Source organism: Schistocerca americana, chromosome 1, assembly GCF_021461395.2.
Source record: "Schistocerca americana isolate TAMUIC-IGC-003095 chromosome 1, iqSchAmer2.1, whole genome shotgun sequence".
In the NCBI taxonomy this organism is placed as follows: Eukaryota; Metazoa; Arthropoda; class Insecta; order Orthoptera; family Acrididae; genus Schistocerca; species Schistocerca americana.
Genome location: NC_060119.1, coordinates 738865012 through 738875720, shown reverse-complemented (window position 1 = coordinate 738875720; position 10709 = coordinate 738865012).

The following is a 10709-nucleotide window of genomic DNA, read 5'->3' as shown; positions in this document are numbered from 1 at the left end:
ATTTCTTGAACTCTGCCTGCCTCTTCGCACTGAGTTTGAAAAAACCATAAATATTCCTCGCGAGGTCCTCACAAGCTCTTGGAAGGTTCTTGCACGCCTCGCTTGAGCATAAAAGCACCGAATGACAAACACACTTCATTACAAAAATTCCCGGGCAGCTATCTCGGAATCTGCTTGCTACAGAATTACGAACTCCCATCATAGTATTGCAACCATCTGCTCCAAAGCCAATAATATTGGCAAATGGAATGTTATGCTGTTGAAACGTTTTTACTACACCATTGTAGAGATTTTCTGCAGTAGAAGCTTTCTCAACATTTAAGTATCCATCTTCATAAACTTTATATAGCTCCCAAAACTTACTTTCAATACAAGCTGTAAAAGGAGAAGTGATACAAAGTGGTAACTCAACAGGAAAATTTATTTTAGAATAAATTTGGTTATTCTTTCAAAACTAGCTCTTATTATTACTCACCTGAATCTTTGTCATAAAAGCGGATCGGCACGCAGGAATTTTTCACAGTTCCGATATCGGTGGACTCGTCCGTCATTATGCTAAATTTGGCGTGTTGTAATTTTTTCGCCAACACTTCTTTGTGTGACGTCCCAATAACATTATAAACAACGGCACGTGCTTTGTGCCGTTTAAGAGTCATTGCCCTTGCAATATCCGAGTCTGGAAAAATATCTTTTAACAAATCGGATAAATGGTCAGCAGCTAAAAATGCCACATTATGTTCTGCTAAGAATGTTGATAATTTGATTTCAGCTTCAGCAACCTTCCTCTTAACTGGTTGTGCGTTTGTGACAAATAGAGCAACTGAAGGCTGTCTCACGGTAGCAGACTGCACCATGTTTAGGTGCTTCTTACTTCTGGAATGGTTTTTAATATTCTGGATTTCGGAAACCATGCTGGTATTGCAATATCTGCATCGCGCCCTGAGCGGATCACTATCGCGCACCAGCCAATTACATAAACCTGGTATATGTAGCCACTCATCACGAAATTTTTGCTGTCGATGGACAGGTCGTTCTGTCATCGAGATTTCACCTCTTTTTAGACGTTTTTTCTCCGGCGTGCACGAAAGTTTCGTGCTTCTGTTTTCATATTCGCTGTCACTTCCCATTTTTCCACTCACAGTAACACACAGTAACCCGAAACACTTACAAAAAGAAACTACACAGTAAATGAATTCAGCTAAACGTACTCGTAATGACTATGCGCGAAATACGCATTGTTAAGAGTATCGTTGGTTGAAGACGAAACAATACCGTCTGATGATATGTCTTTCGTTTGTACTTAACAATTCCACAGTATTGTAGGGTAATTAGGTCTACTGTTAATTGCATTCCAATAATATTCGATTAAAGTTCCATTTAGTGCTTTGAGATTCTTTGGCCGCTCTATTTCTGAAACTTAACAATTCGAACTGAGTGAAATATGTCATGCAAAGCAAAGTGATTCTTTATTGTTAGCTTATTTAATTTATTTTCCAGGGCCAGGCTTTGAACTAAGCCTCATTCTCGACTTTAATCGTTTTGTCATGTCGGTAGTTTGGCGCTCTCTCTCCTGCCTGAAATTTGTTGATTGACAGTGACTGCATGGATTCGTAACAGTTTCCAATCATTTTTTAAATATAACAGATGAATTGATTATTTTCCAAACAAATGTGTATAATGTATATTTGGTAAAAAATTTGGACCCGCCTCCATAGCCACACGACTTGGTGTGGTGTCACGAGCCAAGAGCCCGCAACTACTAAGGTTCGAGTTCCCCCGTGGGCATGTATGTTTCTGTGATGTCTGTAGACTAAGTTAGGATAGGATAGGGTAGAGTAAGTCGTCTTTAACGACTCCAGTTATCGATCGGATTAAACGCTAAAAAAAAAAAAGTTTTAGGCAGAATTCTCGTATGTTCGTGTACGATATTCACTTTTGCCTCGTACATCGTACAAATGACGAAATTCTCGTATGCGTACGAGAATTCTCGTACATATCACAACCCTGAGCGCTGTTCACATCCAACTGCCCAACACTACAATAGCGAATATTCCAACAATGCCCACCAGGCACAGACTGCACACAGCACAGTCAGTGATTTTCATACAGAGCGCTACGTGGAGTTACCAACATAAAAACCTAAACAATCTACTTACATTGCCCCCATGCTCCCCACAAAAAATTTTAAAAAATTGTTTTGGTAGTGCCCAATACTGATTTGAAAATTTTTTTCGTAACTACAATAACAAAGATATCAAATGCACGCACTTATTGATACACTGTTGGTCAAAAGCAAAAATTGTCCTCACAGTCCATAAAGACACTCCCGATCATTCATCACAGTAGTAATTGCAGTTTTTTTTTTTTTTTTTTTGCACAAAGTCTGAGCAGTAAAAGAAAATGCACACAGAAGTAGTGGATTTCCATGCAGTCTTGAAGAAGTAATTTTGTCCTTCCAACGGAAAGACAATGCTGACTCTTGACATGCAGACAGGTAAGGGGCCACAACGGAGCAAACCCACAGCAGAATCAGTCGAAGTTTTGAAGAATATTGTTAGGTAGGTCATGACAGAGCAGACCCACAGTATTTCTTGTAGAGATGATGCTATTAGTGGGCCACCAGAGGTGCAGATCCACTGCAGTTCTTTTAGAGATGATAGCATAGGTGGGCCAGAAAGGTGTAGACCCACTGTAGTCCTCGTGGAGATAATGGTATTGGTGGGTCACCAAAGGTGCAGACCCACTGTAGTCTTTGTAGAGATGGCTAGCAGCCATCTGTTGCAACTGTGAGGGTGCACAATCGCCATTGAAGAGTCTTGTGAATAATATAGCAAGTCCATGAACCACTGCTTGTGCACTCACAAAATTATTTTTTGAAATGTCCTTAAAACCAGCAGTGCTGTTAACCAGTCCCTTGCTGAATTATCAACATACGTGCGAGCACTAACGGTCATCTTTTTTAACTTCTCACATATTGTGCATATTCTATGACCAACAGAAACGTGTGCAGTGAAATGAAACTTAAATCGAAGAACTGGTGTCTATACAATTTTATGACATGAGAATACATTTATAAAGGTACAGAAAACATCATTAATGAATATAATAATAAAGATAACATTTGTAGTAATACAGGCTTTACAAAATAATAGAAATAAGCATATTCATCAGTGTTACAGTAATTATGACATAACTAAATATATAGAATATTCAAACATTAATTTAACATATGATCATTAAAGGAAAACATAACAGAGTAAATAATATCGAAACATTTTTCCAAATTATTTGAGAATAACAGTATTCCTCATCATAGTGAATGTAGATTAGTGTTAGAAAAATTCTACAACATAACTCTTATCAAATAAACATACAAAGACAGGAAGAACACAAATACACAAGGGTACACTAAAACAGAGCGGAATAACACAAAAGGAAAGGACAGGGTTTGTTTTCAGTGTAACATTTGGTACTGCAGTCCAACCCAAAACTTCATTCTATAGATCTTTCCTCTTATTTCAACATTTGTTCCCGCAAAAGAAATCCTATCTAGGCATGCTTTCTGTATTTACATGTTCACATATTTCTTACCTCATTATTTATTTTCCATTATATTACCTCATCATTTGTTTCCAAGGATATCCTACCTAAACCTGTTGTCCCTAAACCTTACTGTTTTGTTCATATCCTCTTTCAAAATAATTATTCTTCATTGTACACTACTTTTTGGCCAAACCTTTTTCTTATAGCTTCTCAATGCATTTCTTCCAATCCATCACAACTCATTCTCTTATATAGCCTACCCCCTCTTAAGCTAATTTAAATCTAACGAGGCAGTGCAGCAGCACAAAACAATTAACACAAACAGCAATGACAAAAATGCAAACTGGCGAAGCAAGCATCAGTATATCTAAAGTAACAAAGCAAATGCAACATTACCACTAATACGAGCCAATGTGCAGCAACAAGAAAAATATCAGTATTAAAACTGGCTTAGCAGAATGATACAAAGTGAAATACAGAAGGACTACACCTGGCAAAAAGCAGCAGCAAATGTAATAATTTATACCTAAACATGACAAAGCTTAAGCAGAAAAAATATTACACTAAAGATAGGAAATGTCTAAAACCTAGGTCACATCTTAACACTAGAGTGATGCATCACAATAAGTTACTCTACCAAACAAGTTACCAAATCATTGAAAAAAATTATGTATGCAATTCCTGTGAAGGGAAATGTCTATTTGTGCTCCCTTTTTTAAGAAAATAGGTCATAATATTACTATTTAATGAATCTGTAGACAGACAATATATATTAGTACATCTGTTAAATTTTATTTTAACCAGTGCTGCAGTGCAGCTAGAGACTAGATATGAAACAAAATAGACATATATATATATATATATATATATATATATATATATATATATATATATATATATATATATATAAAGCAAGGCATGAAATGTCATTCACTAGCCCTATGGCAGTAAAATATCTCTCAACTAGAAAGACAGTAGATGTAAAATATTTATCATCATTTAATTAGGCTTTCAGTAAATATCAGAAATTACGAGCTCCAAAGTGTAATCATATGTCTTCAAGTATGACCGTGTCGTATTTGCGGTGCTTTCTACAAAGAAATGTCAACAGCGAGGTTAATGGCCTCTTTTTTATCCACCTGTGCCTCTGGAAGGCCCACATTTATGGCTTTTTTTTAGGGAACTTTCACGCAACTGGTCGCCCACAGCGCACTATGTCAAGGTCAACTACCTTCCTTACCGACAGCAGTTTCCACTACAGTGACAGTTTGATACCAATAAAATTTCACAGGTCGAAAAATTACAGTAGAAGTGTGTAGAAACAAAATCTCATATATAATAGTGTCCAAAATTTCTGTTACTTTAGTGGTACTCACATTCACGCACGCACTCACCCTTCATAATGATTACAACCTCACCTCGATGTCACAATACACATCGTCGTCGCAATAATGTCATAACACCTCAGTCAAATCTCAAAAACGTCGTAGCTTTCTTCAATAATCTCAAAATCACTAAAAATGCACTCTGCTCGTTTCAATAAAGTCATCTACCTCAAATGTACTTAAAAAATAATGATTCAATACCAAATACATCATTCAAAGCTCTCATAGTATCACAATGGTTCCGAAAAAATTTGAACAGTTTACAAAGAACAGACAAAATACAATTTTGTAAATGTTAAGTTATCCAACTGTGTAATTGCGTAAACACGTGTCATTGATGTAGTAAAAAAGTGTTTGTTCTCTGTTAAATAATCAGATAGTTGTGTAATTCTGTGTTCGAGTAATATGGTACCGATGTGTAAAGTTGTATAAGCAAATACGATATTAGCGAGGGCTCCTAGAGTTTGCCACATGCTTAGTACACAAAGTAAACGTGTACCCCCTGAGGATTAATGTAATTATACCCTCAGGCGTTACAGATCACAGCAATGGAATGAAATGTATCACCGAAAACCTTCTTTGTATCTTTGTAATTCAAAAATCTTTAAAACTGTTTTAAGTACAAAACTTAATCACTCAAATGCGTGTCCTGTAGCGCTAAACTGTGCATCTTCTGGTAAGATGCTTTCTGTCATTACTTAACGGTAAAAATGTGCAAAGTGTCGTAATTATCGTCCTCCGTAAGCAAAGTTCTGCAAAAGTCAATGTACTTACCTTGTCATAAACAAAAGTGAAATTCTATGCATATAGATATCGTAGTTATTACGTACATTACCGTGACCAAGAAAGTACTGTACTGTAATGTATTGTTGTGTAACGTAAAATACCTATCTCACTGTAGCTAACCACAAAAGTTTTTACTAAAACAAGTTTTACTTTCCAGAACAATACAGAAAAACTGTGCAGATACAAAACAGATACAGAACAAAAGCAACAATGTAAATTGTGTCACTCATTAGTAGCATCATGATATAATCGTGTAGCTATCAAACAAAGCAAATACTAAGTCATCTGTAATCTCACAGAAAGTACTTCAAATCCAGAATGTATTTTAAGTAAACCAAAATGTTGCATTAAAATGTCATTAGCAGTACATGTTCCAAATATATAATCCTTATAGTCGTTATGTAGTCGTGCAACTAACAAGCAAGAATGTACACACAATAACACTGTGTCGTCTGTTCACTACAAAAATGCAATCGTAATTACTGTCTGAATAAGTTCCCTAGGTTCTTGCCTGGATAGTTGACTTCAAAACATTGTTGCATGTTAACAGTTTCTAAGTGTGACAAAGCGTACTAGTAACGTGAAGTGAAAAATTTTATGGCAAAGACAAAGTTAAAAAGCAGATTATCTGTCAATAAACAGGTTTACATGTGAAATGTGGTGTAAACCTTTACTCTTCCTAGTACACAGAGTTTCAGCGTCAACGCAATTATCATGTGGTATATGTTGGATTCTGTAAGGTCTATTGTAATCAGAAAGAATTTGTGACTCAAGTGTTTCGTCTTATGTGAGCTTTAATGAGAACGTTCTGACCAATATATAGTTTCTTTGCACTTGCTTTAGCATGTAGTTTTCCCCTTTTGTCTGCAGCAGAATTTATATTTTTGATAGTCAAATCAATTATGTCTTTGTGTCGAAGTTTACGCGTATTCGGAAAAGGTACAAGCTCTCTGATTCCGTTTGGTGGTTCTTCATTCTTCAGTACAAGAATAGGTGGTAAAGCAGTGGTGTCATGAGGCGTTTCATTGAGCACGTTTTGAAATAAGTGTAAATCTATGTCCCAATATTGATGCTTTCTGTGATGATAAAGTCTGTTCAGACAGGTTACAATGTGGTGAGTACAATGAATAAAAACAGGTTTGATTTTATTATTCCGAAGCATGCGTGACCAAACAGCAGATCTGAATTGCAGTCCATTATCTGAAATGACTTTAGCAACATGTCCAACTTCACGTAAGAAATTTTTAACAAAGGCGTTGGATACAGACGGTGCAGTGACTTTACGCAACGGTGTGAAAGAAACAAATTTTGAAGGAAGTTCGACAGCGACTAGAACTTACGAAAATCCATTCCATGTTCTGACAGGGGGTCCCAAGAGATCAACAGCAGCAAATTCTTTTAATTTGGAAGGAATGATAGGAAACAATGGAGCGCGATGTGAGATGGTAGATGGTTTGGCCTTTTGGCAAAGTTTACATATAGACAAAACTCTCCAAATTCTCTTTTCCATATTGTTAAAATAACAAGTCGTCCGAAGAATATGATAACATTTTCGTGGACCAAAATGTGTGTAGCTCAAATGAATGTACCAAATGAGCTTATTAACAAAATCGTCAGGAATGCAAAGTACCCATAGCTTGTCATCAACAGTGCCATGTTTGAAGATTATGTTGTTTCTAACCAGATAATAATGCTGAATCTGTGTGTGTGTCTTTTCATGCCATTTACTTTTAATGTCTTTCCAAATCGAATCTTTATCTTGTTCATGAGCAATGTCCTTTAAAGATGTGGTGATTAAGTTTTCAAAGGCGAATTTCTGAATGTAAAGAATACTGAAATTTTTCTCGAGGTTGCCTTCTGTGTTACTGTTCTCAAGCCCAGCCGGTGCACGTGACAGTGCGTCCGTAACAATGTTCTCCTTGCCAGGAATGTAGACTATTGTGAAGGGGAATACTTGCAAAAACAATGCCCAACGTTTTAACCTGTCACGATTTAATTTTGAAGACATAGGAAATTGTAATGCACGATAATCACTATATACTTTTACGTGTTTACCGGAAAGAAAGAAACGGAATTTGTTAAATGCCCAAACGATAGATAAAGCTTCTAATTAAGTGATGGAATAATTATTTTCAGATTTTGTTAGCACGCGGCTAGCAGAAGCAATGGTTGCCTGAACAGTAGTGTCATTTTCTATGGCTTCTTGAAATAAATGGGCACCAACACCAACTTTAGAAGAATCTGTGCTAAGGCAGAAATCTTGTGACAGATCTGGATGAGCTAGTTTTGGCGCGTTAAGTAATGCTTCTTTCAAAGAATTGAATTACAACTGTGCCTGTTCGTCCCAATTCCAAATAGTATTTTTTTCCAGTGAGAGAACAAAGTTTTGGTGTAACTAGAATTTGCATATTCAGAAAACGACGGTAAAAATTTACGAGACCTAGAAAACTGCGGACTTGTTTTTTTGTGGATGGAATTAGAGTGGCTCTGATTGCTTCTAACTTTTCATGATCTGGCTGAATGCCTTCAGAAGAAATAATGTGTCCCAAAAACTTCACCTTTGACCTACCGAATTCAGGCTTTTCAAAGTTAACTGTAATTCCAGATTCTGCAAAAATACGTAACACACTGTTGAGGATGCGATTATGTTGTTCCCATGAGGCTTCTGCTATTAGAATATCGTACACATATAAGGTGTTATGACGTTTTAAGAACTCAGGTAATATGGAATTTAGCCCAGGAATGAATGCTGCTGAAGAAATGTTTAAACCAAAAGGAAGTTTCCGAAATTGATAACAAACGCCGAAACAAAGAAAAGCTGTGTATTTTCTACATTCTGGATGAAGTTCGATCTGATAAAAGCTGGATCTGAGATCAATAGACGACAACACTTTGACACCATTAAAATTTTGAAGAAGTTATTCCAGCGTTTACGGCCTGTCTGTTTCAGGAATGATGATAGTATTGATTTGTCTCGAATCTAAGATAAGCCTGATCGATCCATTTTTATTCTCAACATGTAATGGATTGTTGTGTGAGCTTACTGCGGGCTCCATAACGCCCTCGTCGAGCATAGATTGTATTTCTGTTCTAACACGGTCCCTATAAAGTACCGGAATTACGTATGGTCTAACACAAAATTTAGTACGCTCACGAACACGAAACTGGTATTGAAATCCGTTGATTGTTCCTGTTTTGTGAGTAAAATCTGTAGAATGTGCTTGTAAAATGTCAAAAAGGACCTGCCTATCAGTGTCATTACAGTTCTCAGTTGTTTGAATTTTATTCTGAATTAAGTCATTAGTGTCAAATACGTCGTCGATATCATCCTTGTCAATACTTGCAGAGTGATTGTTAGTGTCAAGTTCCATCGAAAATTCCGAACTGTTGTCAAAGAAGAGGTAAAGCCAATTAATTTCCTCGTCAGGGTTTCAAAGCTATTGACTTACCATCTTTCTCGAAACTTATTTCAGCATCGTGAAAGTTTAAGATTGCTTCGTATTCATTCAAAAAGTCTACTCCAAATATAATTTCTGTTGACAATAATGGAACGATAAGTAAGTTCATAGTGAAACTGTGGCTTTGACAAAAGGATTCTAAGTTGGTTTGTTGGCGTACATCTACACTTTTTCCAATGATTACACCTTGTAATTTAATCTTACGTAACGGAATTGTGGGGCAATTGTTCGATTTGTTGCATTTGCTAAAGGCTGTTTCACTAATTGCTGAAATGGAACTGCCAGAATCAAGTACTGCCGTAAATTTTACGTCATTTACTGTAATGTGAATTACAGGATATGCAATATTGTTCTGTTTTACGCCGTGTTCCTGGAGTAAGATGTCCGTAATGTCTTCCATTTTTACGTAATTAATAGACACGGCAGCTACGTCGTCAGCTTCATAAGTACGTTTTGTGGCTGCCAGCGGTGTGGGTCATTGTCTACTGTCTCTTTGTTGTCACACATCGTTATCGCGATTTGGAGATCTAACCTCTACAATTTCAGCATGTCGAGAGGGCCCTGTCCTGTTTGAATCCCGCCAGTTCTGATTAAATTCTGGTCTGTTGTTAAGATTATATCGTCTGTCGTCATGTCGGTGGTTTCTGAAATTTCTTTCTTGTCGGTCACATGGTGGAGAATTTCTTCCTGAGTCGTAACTGTGTGGTGGGCTGTTCCATATGAAATTGTTCTGTCTCCCTTGATAATAATAGTTCTGGTTCCCATACTGTCTGTTTCTATGATTGTGTCTGTCATTGTCATTACCGTGGAGAAGTGATTTTTCCCTGTAATTATTACTATTCTGCCAACAGTTGTCATACGGGTGGTGTCTGTTTTGATCACGATTTGCACTGTAAGACTAACCTTGCCGTGTCCGGTTATTATTTCTGTCATCGCGGAATTGTGAAGGACGTGACCTGTAATTGTTGTGTTCCTGTTTTCGCGTCCCACGATTGTCAGTGTCAATTTTCAATTCTTGTAACAGTCCCTGAAAAGCTTCGATGTCGTCTTTGCAACGTCCTGCCAAAATAATATGTCGTAAATGTTCAGGAAATTTGATTAAGCAAATCCGAATAAGTTATGAGGGGTTGTATGGGTTTGACAGATGCTGATTCTTATGCAACATGTCTTCAAAATATTTGGCAAGACTGGAAAATTTAGATTGTTCGAAATGTTTCATCATTATGATGCTATGTTTTACGCGATCTTGAGTAGCTTGAGACCAATATGCTGAGAGGAAGGCATGGTAAAATTCTCCTTCACTGTGACAATCGCGAATGATCGAACGCATTCTTACAGCAGGTTCATTTTCCAAGTAGCCACACATAAATTCCAATCCATGCTCTAATGACCAGTTGGCAGGAAAACAATGAGAGAATTGATGAAGCCACGATTGTGGATGAATGTCATTGCCAGAAATCTTAAATGTTTTGAATTTACGTTTAGTAATAAACAACTTATAGTCAAAATCAACATGTCGGCGAGTCGCATAACGGTC